Consider the following 9302-nt stretch of genomic DNA (forward strand, 5'->3'; position numbering starts at 1 on the left):
GTTACAACGCGATGCCATAAGGTTGAAATTAATCTTAAGAAAGCGACTGGGAAGATGAGGAGGAATGGAAAATTGGATTACCTCCCCTGTCAATTGGATGCAGGGAAATTACTGCACATTTGAGCACTGCTTCAGTCAGGAAAGTCAACATAAAAAAAATACATTCTAAAGTCTTGATGCTATATAGGCTGGACAAAAACGAATGCAATGTCCTCCTTATTTCTGTCCACGTATCGTCAAGTCAATCCTTTCTCAGCTTTACGATTTCTTTTTCAATTTGGGGTTGTTGGTTTTTTTTTTTTGGAAAAATTGTCCTGAAAGGAGAAGACTGGAGGCAAAACGCTTTCACTCAGTGATTCAGAGGCACCACGTAAACGCCAGCATTCTCTTTCTGACAACCAGCATTAATTGCAGATCCTACTCGCCCACACGCTCCACGTTCCTCCTGGAAAGAGAAGCCGAACTGCTGAGACTGAAGTGGGATGAGGAGTGCAGCAAAAGATGCTGCAGCTGCCCGTTGCTCACACCATCACCACCTGTTTTTTGCAGCTCAGACGCCAATCTGAACTTACTCGCATTTCCACAGACATACTAGGGGCACACAAACATCAAATGTAAAACAACCAAAACATTTCATAAACACGGACGATCTTTGCAGGTGAGAAACCAGAAGCTAACATTAGCAACATCAAATCGTGCGTGAATGGGCCTCTAAGAAAGGACCTCTGAGGTTAGAGCAACAGTCACATGCATGATAAAGACATCCGCGGTGTCTCCATAAGCGCACCTTCGCGGATATCACCTCCATCCCTTTGACTGATATACAACATAAATTGTTAAAGTGATATTCATTTCAGCCAGTGAAAGCATCTCTCTGGCACATATCAGACATAAGAGCTCACGTGACGTGGGTCATGAGCAACAAGAACCATTACAGGCAAGGCCTGGGGCAGCGCACAGGCTAATGACTGCAGATTGGAGGGTGCTTTATTGCTTTGCTTTGCTAGCAAATCACTAGCAGCTAGCTTGTACAATAATATACATTCATAACAGCATTGGAAGTAGGGGGGTATTTAATATTAGAGTTAGTTAAATGTTTACGCACACTAATTAGTTATGATGTTATTTAACTGAGATTCCCTCTATTGTCAATTCATTCACGATGTGATATTGTGAGAGAAAGTTTTCTGCACAGCGTTTCAGTCATCTGCGGGTCATGCCTGGAGGATGAAGAATGGGAATAAGCACAAAGAGATACATGGCCACTATTAAAGGCCTCGTGTATCCAAGATTTGTCAGCATCTGGTGTTGAGACTGAAGACTAAATAAAGAAAAATGCAGCGTCCTGCCCTCGCTATGCTCCCTTAGAGTGTTGGAGAAAACACCAAGGAAAACAAAATAAGTTTTACAACTAATTTATGAGTCGATCTGCAAAAGGTGCTACATTTTCCTTATTTTTCAGAATAAAAAAGAACACTGTACAAGTTATACCTAAGCCTTAGTCTCAACTACGAGTTGATTCACTTCAGCAACACCACATGTTTTGCTTATCTTCTATTTGTTCCACTCAATTCCTCTCTAATTGAAGCCCGGTTGGTGTGGAAATACTACAGAATCATTTGAGAAGGTCAGATTACTGTTGGTCATCATCTGCTCTGGCAAGAAGTGAAGGTCACAAGCGTCTGAGATTCAAAGAGTGTTGAGACCCCCCAGATTTCAGAGGACCTGTAATGGCAGTTTAAGCCTTTAATAATAATAATCATAATAATGAAAAACTTGATCTTTTTCTGTTGTGAGAAGTCTATGTAGATAAAAATCCTCAACCCCCCAACTTAATTCACTCAGATGTAAGCATTTCATCTATTTCAGCTTCTATCCAGCATCATGTCTCTTAGATAAAGTGATATCTGGGTGGTTTAAAAATGTTTAATCGTATAAAATGACCTAAATCACCGCATTCCATGTTAAGGGCCAACTTTACAATTCCTCGATTGAGGCTTAGGTTCGAGCAACTACCGCTCTTATCTTGTTCAATGTATTAAAGTGGTCTTTTTTGTAGCTTTAAAGGCATCACTGTTGAATTACACGGGGTGTATTGTTCAAGGGCAGACAGCACCATCTAGATTTCAACGGCATCCAAGTCAACCAATTCAAAAACCTTGAATAAAATATGAGTAAATTCGGTCAGTCGGTACACGTCGCGAAGCCTGCTGTTGGATCAACGCTGTTATTGCCAAGACATTAATTATTATTTTGCCCGAACGACGTGTCTGCTCTACAAAGTCCAGATTGGCATTCGACGCTTTAAAAGGGAAAATTCGTCATAAAAGTCTCAACTGTAAAACGGACAATAGTCGACTAATTACCGGCGCATTACTGTTGTAAAACTTTCTCCGTGTCAACAGCGCGCGCTCCTCCGACTGCGCCCTTTACAACAAACAGCAACATTTTACGGCATCAGCCCGACGGACAGTTTCAGATTTGTGATGAAGAGTGACACCGCAAGGTTGTTACAGTTGACATTTCGGGCCGGGAAAGACAGTCGGGAGTCGGAAAGACAGCTATCGCCGTGTCCTGGATCCACTCTACGTCTCCCTCTTGCGCTTTTCCTCCCTCACTCAGCCACAGAGCCGCTGTCACACTCCTCAACATTGTTTCTATTTCCGTTACTCACCTTTACTCCCGAGCCAGTCGCCGTGTATAGACACTCTATATCGGTGGCTCCGCTGGATAAACGTAATTTCAGTTCACATTTACGCGCTGAATGCTATTTTAGGGGGAGCTGACAAACTCAGAAAAGCCAGGCTCCCTCTTGTCAGTGACAGGCTCCTCCCCTCCGTTGACGAACTGCCCCCCTTCGCTCTCTCTCTCTCCCTCTCTCTCTCTCTCTCTCTCTCTCTCTGTGTGTATGTCTCTCACTCTCTGTGTCTCTCTCTCTCGCTCTCTATGTCTCTCTCTCTCTCTCGCTCTCTCTCGCACGCACACACTAATGCTGTTATTACTATCTTTGTAAGGACACTGCTCGACGCAATCCCATGCTTTCTTCTGAAAACAACAATTACCACCGTAAACTTTTACCTGGCAGCTGAAGACGATCTACATATTTATTTCTCTTTGTATCTGCTTGTTACCCACTCAACTTTGGCAAAATAATAATGATAACGTGCAAAACAGTTTCAACAAAATCAACAGCCTAAAGGCTAAAACGCTGTTTTATTCTTGAAATGGGGCGACTACTTTTCACAAATTACTCGGCCTCATCACATTAGATACATTTGACGTCATATCTCTTAACAACACTAATGGAATTTGGATTAAAGGGCACGCCTCGCATCCAATCAGAAACGGCAGCGTCTGTCGAGCAGCCAATTACAGCCGAGAGAACAGGACCGTTTGACTCGCGACTGAGCGTGTCACGTGTGTGCAGGACACACACACACACACACACACACACACACACACACACACACACACACACACACACACAGAGAGAGAGAGAGAGAGAGTCCTGAGTTCCTGTACTGGCCCTTGGAAGCAGGTGCAATAGCACGTTCGCCACAATTAATATCATCTGTTTCAACTTTGCTTTTAATATGGAAACCATGAAGTTGTGGCCAGGTTTAGAGACTGCTACTATTGCAAAGAACAGAATTATTGCTGTCTTGCTCCAGATTTTTAATATGAATTCAAGATGTTAGATTTTTCTTTCTTTTTGTTTGGTTTTCTGCTATTCCTATTTCGCTCCAGAGCCAAATGTAAAAACATCGAAAGTGATATCCCAGTCAAGAGTTGAACACTTGCCGCCATTTCCAGAAATCATAAAAGCTGTCCAGTGGTTTAATGTATTAGTATTTTTGTCTTTTATAACCATCATGACTTTATTTTTTCTTTGATTAGGATTTAATCACGGGATTTAGACTATTTAAATGTTCCAAAAAAAAAAAGGTCAGAGTCAGTGTTATGTTGTGGAGTATGTTTTAGGAATATTAATCAAGAAATCTGTCGCTGCTCGGTGAATCAGTAATTTGAGTGCTTCAATCAGATTGATTAAAATGGTGAGTAATACCTTATAATTCCTCATCCACTTCCATCTTGTTTTTCTTTATATTTTACAAACTCACAGACAAAGCACAAAAGTGCAGCTGCTGCTGCATGGAGCTCATTTGTTTTAGTCTTGGACCCATTCCTGGGTGTATTGCAGTGTAGTGCTGCTTTTTTCCTCCAGTTAGCTCCAATCCCAATGGAAAAGGGGCACTGTCTAGTCTTCTTTATCCCTCCTGCTTCCTCGGGGCACGGGGCCAAGGAGTCACAGCTTGTCCTTAATAGCTTTAAATACCTAATACATATAGGAAATGGTTATGGGTATTTAAAGCTCTTCAGCATTATTAACACTTAAATCTATACTGTGCACCACAACACGGCAGCTATATTCCCTAACAACTGAAGCTAACCCAACAAACTTGATGGTTAGATTCCAGCTTGGACTTTCATGTGCATCTTCATGCTAATGTGCTCTTCGCTTTTCTGAAATGAGAAATCCAGCTGAAAACATTTGATTAGATGAATTCACAAAGGTTAATGTGATGCACTGTGGGTAGCAGACAAACGTGAGACTTGACCCGATGCCGAAAGAACAGGGAACATCGGCCGTAAAGCTGTGGAAGGGCAATAGACTGGACTCCCCTGCTGTCCTGAGATGTCCACAGTAACAGGTAATGGGGATGTTTTAGCATAAAGAAGCTTCAGTGTAAGATTGGTGGTCAATTTTTCTTGCTAGTATTCAGAGAATTTGAAATGAATACGTTTGATTATTGCAAACAGAGAAGCTGAGCTGATAGTACCCAGTAAAGGGTACGGTGAGGGTGAACTGGCAGCATCTGGTGAAGAACACTGTCCCCTCAGAAACTCCACAACAGGGGTGGCCCCCTAAAAATCCCTTGTAAAAGCTGCATTTTCACTAAATATTATATTTCAGATCAGATTATCTCCCATTGCAGAGTCATTAACTGCATTGTCCATTTATTCTCTGCATGGAGACGGGGAGCAAAGAATCCTCAACATTGTATAACTAATGTGTTTTAATCTCTCATTTATTTGATTTGTCAAAGCGTGTCATGTTGAAACGAACTATACTTTCGAGATGGGAAGTCCAGCTGTCCTTTGTGCTGGAGATACGTCTGCTAAATTCACATTACATAGAAATGATTATCCCATAAAACGACTATTTCCTTTTATCATCTCACTCATTTTGGTTTCTCTCTTCCTTCCTGCAGTGAAACACACGCAACAAACAGAGTGAGACAGGGAGCGTCCCCAGCTGTTTTCTTGAGGTGTTTTCAGTCAATAATCTTTCTGCTGTGTGCAGCTTCTTAGTGGGTCCAGGCTGATGCGAACTGACATCCGTGTGGACCCAAACTGCTTTCAGCGCTTCTTTTAGCAGCGCTTTTGTGTCAACATACACCCTCTTGTTTTCACACTGAAAGAAAAACAGAGCTATGATGCTAGTTTAAAAAAAAAAGAAAGAAAACAGTGAACTTTAACTTGCGTAAACAAGATGCTACAATGGATTTGATGGGGCTGTTTCTTGCCACATTCACACCAGTCTCAATGAATGCAGACTTTTCTTAACACTTGTTTCTCACCTGTGTGCTTCCTTCACAGAGCCCGGGGTTTTCGGTCTCCTCTGTTCCCACCGCTAAACTCTTGACTTTCTTTATCTCTTCCTTCTGTTCTGTCCACGCCTTTGCCTTTCTCACTTCCTCTGCTTCACCCTGCCCCTCCGCTGACTCCAAAGCCAGACCAGCTGGCTTCCAATGCTTCCCTTCAAGAGCCCTGAGAGGCTCGTCTTCACACTGTTCCTCCTCTTGTCCCGCGGTCTCTCTGCCGGCAGAGAGCAGGGGGTGCAGGGGTTTGAAGAGGAGGACCCCAGATGGAAGCAAACATGTTGGGCATGCGTTATGGGATTTAGCACGGCCAAGGGCTGCATGGACCAGCCACAGCTGTCAATCATGACCCCAGAAGGTGTTAAAGATTACTCCCATCTATAATCCATGGCCTGACAAAAGCACCAAAATAAATGTATTTTGACCAAAGTCACAGAAAAAAAGCATTTTCAAATTCTGAACTGATAGGATAATAATTATTTCACATGCTGAATAGGTATATTAGCTAAAAACTTTGACATTTTTCTTTTTAGTGCCAGATTACATGCAAGGTTTTGGGATACGATAGTTTATCGTAATAACACTGACGTACTGTATTTCAACAAGTTGCAGTTGCGGTGATGGTTTGTTCCACCAAGAGTTTGCTGTGTGACAGCTGGCATTTCCAACATTGCATCAGACCACAAATAGACTCAGAGGCTCTTTCTCTCCGTGCCACATCAGAGACTACAGTGCACATCTCAAGCACGCATCTTTGCATTAGGATAATAGGAAAGAGAATGGGATGTTTATTTTGTAAATGAGAAAAGCTCAGGCAGATCTCTGAACCGCTGCGAGACAAGACACTGACCACAGGCCTCTGAAATGACATTTCATTATCTTGAGGCCGTTTTAGGCATCGTGTGTAGAAGCCTCTCAACAACAATAATGCTAATGCTGGCAATCACATCACGTGCCGTGTGACATCCCATAAGGACACCTGTTCAGTTCAACTTAAACCGTATCAAATGATTTCACTGACGAGTTCAGAGCAACAACACTCGACCTCCACTGTTATTTTTGCCAGATAGATGTCACTGATCTCCACCTTATTGTGTCTGGGAGGCAGCAACAAAGTTTTAGCTAATCCAGCTCTAAAAATATGTCATGTCTCAGAGTCTAGATGTCTTATTACATGTCGTAATTAAAAGTACACTGTTGCCAAACAGCGAAGAGCAGCACTCGACTGTTACATGAAGGAATGACTCTTGAGACAAAAGCCCTTGCTGTATCAGGTCTCTGAGGAAAGTGGGGCAGATAAAGCAAAGCTATGAGAACTTTAGCAAATGCCAGCCGGCACACGTGTCCATTTACACGTAACTGCCAACTGCAGTGGAATCATCTGCAGCAAAGGAATAACAGTGCAATTACGTTTGTCATACCAGCAGCAAACACTCAGGTGATTTCTTTTTTTTAGCTGTTTATATTGCTTCTTCTGTCACTTTTCAATGTGAATTTTTCAGAGGCACATAAGCAACTGCACACAAAGGGCTTCATCGTGAGTTGATGATCTCTCCTGAGACCATCCACCTCTTTTGAAACTATTTTCTGTTTGCTTCGCCGCAGCTGTATGCTTGTGAGCTGTGAGGTGGCTTAGCACGCCCCTCCACCTCGCCTGGTTTTGCACGAGTGGCCCCCCCTCCTGCGGATACACAGAGATCTGGATAATAACACGCTTTAATCATCTCGAGCGCTCGCACGAGGACGTAGCTCCATTTATAAAACATGGTGTCCATTGTACTGAGCTCATTAAAGATTGAAGGAGGTCATGAATTAAACCATAGTTGCCATTATTCATTTTGTCCCCAAATATTGTTTAATATATTACCTCTAATGGCTTAAATAAGTCATTACATTCTGGGCACTATAAGTGGATTATAAAAACAACATGGAGCAAACCATTGGTTGGTTGCGGCATTTGCTTTCTAAAAAAATCAGGAAAGTGACTTTTGTAAAAGGGTGACGGCATGACTCTTATATATGCAGTGTGACAATCACTTTGTAGTTCTTGCATTTTGCTGTTGGCAACTTTTGCAGATTTTTCTGACTTGATGATTGCATCATAAGCAGAAACCTTGCTGCATGCGTGTTTGTACGTGTGAGCTTCTGACATCGCAGAAGCCAGTCAGCAGGTGCCAGCACTTCTCATTCGCACCATCTACAGTGTAAAGACATGTTCAACATGATCTGGATAAAGACGCTCTGGCAGAGGGAACGTGTGGGAGAGACCACTCTAATTTCTGCCTTCCAGCTACCTCTTCTTGGCAGTTTAACGGCAATTCCACATCAAGCTAATGCTACCGTAATTCAGTTTGTCAGACTACCACAAGTATGCTAAATATATCATAATATACTAGGATTGGTTGACTGCATGTGTTTAGTGAAGATGTGGTTCCTGTTTTCTCTCACATTTTTTTTTGGTAAGAAGGTTTTCAAATTTGTCCTCACGCTGTTGCTCTCCGCACGATATTAAAACTGCATAGTGGTTTCCTAAAATGTTACCATACTGCACGAGCTAGCAGGTGCTCAGAGAAACGTCGTGACTCATCCCAGACGTAGAACAGCTATCCATTGCTAATCCGCAGGAGATCATTTGGTATTCATGTTTTACAAATGTGCTTGAGGAAAAAAAAAAAATCCCCAAATCTTTTTTTTGGCAAGGGTAGTCGGGAAAGTCGTGCAAGCATGTCATCTACCGTGAAAAAGTGGTGGGACAGCAAGGCGAAGCGGGGCTTTGTTTCCAGCATTCAGCCTGGAAGACACTGCCTTCATCAGCTTTCTTTGTCGCTGACTTTTTTCTTTCCTGTATTTAACTGGTTTCTTTAAAGTAAATAGCGGCTCAGCTCAGTGGGACACGTGCAGTTTTCCTACAACAGGTAATAAATTTGCACGTCAGGCCTGCGTGTCACAGATTAAAAGTGCTTTGTTTGGAATGATTTATGAGCGCAATGTCATGCTGCTTGCGTTTGGCTGTGGGGGGCTGAGGGTTTGATGGTGGCGAGGGGGGTACCAGGTGGGGCGGTGGGTTGGTGAGTGTCAGATTTGTCTAACAGGAAGACTGATCTGTAGCTGCTCCGAGGGTGCCCGGCGCAACACGCACCTCTGCCATTAATCACGCGCAGCCTGGGAGCAGAGAGTGCTTTGTCTTCTCTTCCTTTCACACCAGTGCTGCAAGCTGTCACCATCCTGAGAAAAGCTTACTTCAGGACAACTATCGAGAAGTCGGAGAACCTGCCAGCACCGTTCTGTAACAGCGGGGTATTACAGCGTTCCCAGCGAAGAAGCTATAAGGTTGCAGGACAAAACTGGGTATCTTCCTCTTTATCTTCTTTATTGCCATTTCACATTTTCTATGAAATTGAGACAGAATGACATTTACAGGCACGTTGCAAGGATGCATTACAGACTCTATACTCTAATACTATAGATTTTATTTGGTTCTGGTGCAATTAGATCCTTGCCATTATTATGATGTTGGCTCCGTCTAGACACGGCCTGACTGTAACGTCTGCACTATTACTGTACTCCTCCTCCTCCTTCAGAAAAGGTTACCTAGATACACACGCTTAACATCATTTATTATCCTTAGAAAGAAAGGGC

At 42.9% G+C, this 9302-nt stretch overlaps 1 protein-coding gene across 13 annotated transcripts in view; it reads right to left on the bottom strand.

Annotated features, from left to right (window-relative positions):
* mef2aa (myocyte enhancer factor 2aa) overlaps positions 1 to 5894 on the bottom strand; it is a 45857-nt gene extending 39963 nt beyond the window's left edge. For 12 of the 13 annotated variants that reach the window (XM_057050945.1, XM_057050943.1, XM_057050941.1 and 9 more), the window contains exon 1: positions 2675 to 2858. The gene's annotated coding sequence lies outside the window, so the exon portion shown is untranslated. Of the gene's footprint in view, positions 1 to 2674; positions 2859 to 5642 lie in introns of those variants that run through there. The other variant, XM_057050934.1, reaches the window with a different exon arrangement.
* Between the last annotated feature and the right edge of the window lie 3408 nt (positions 5895 to 9302).

Source organism: Takifugu flavidus, chromosome 13, assembly GCF_003711565.1.
Source record: "Takifugu flavidus isolate HTHZ2018 chromosome 13, ASM371156v2, whole genome shotgun sequence".
Lineage (NCBI taxonomy): Eukaryota > Metazoa > Chordata > Actinopteri > Tetraodontiformes > Tetraodontidae > Takifugu > Takifugu flavidus.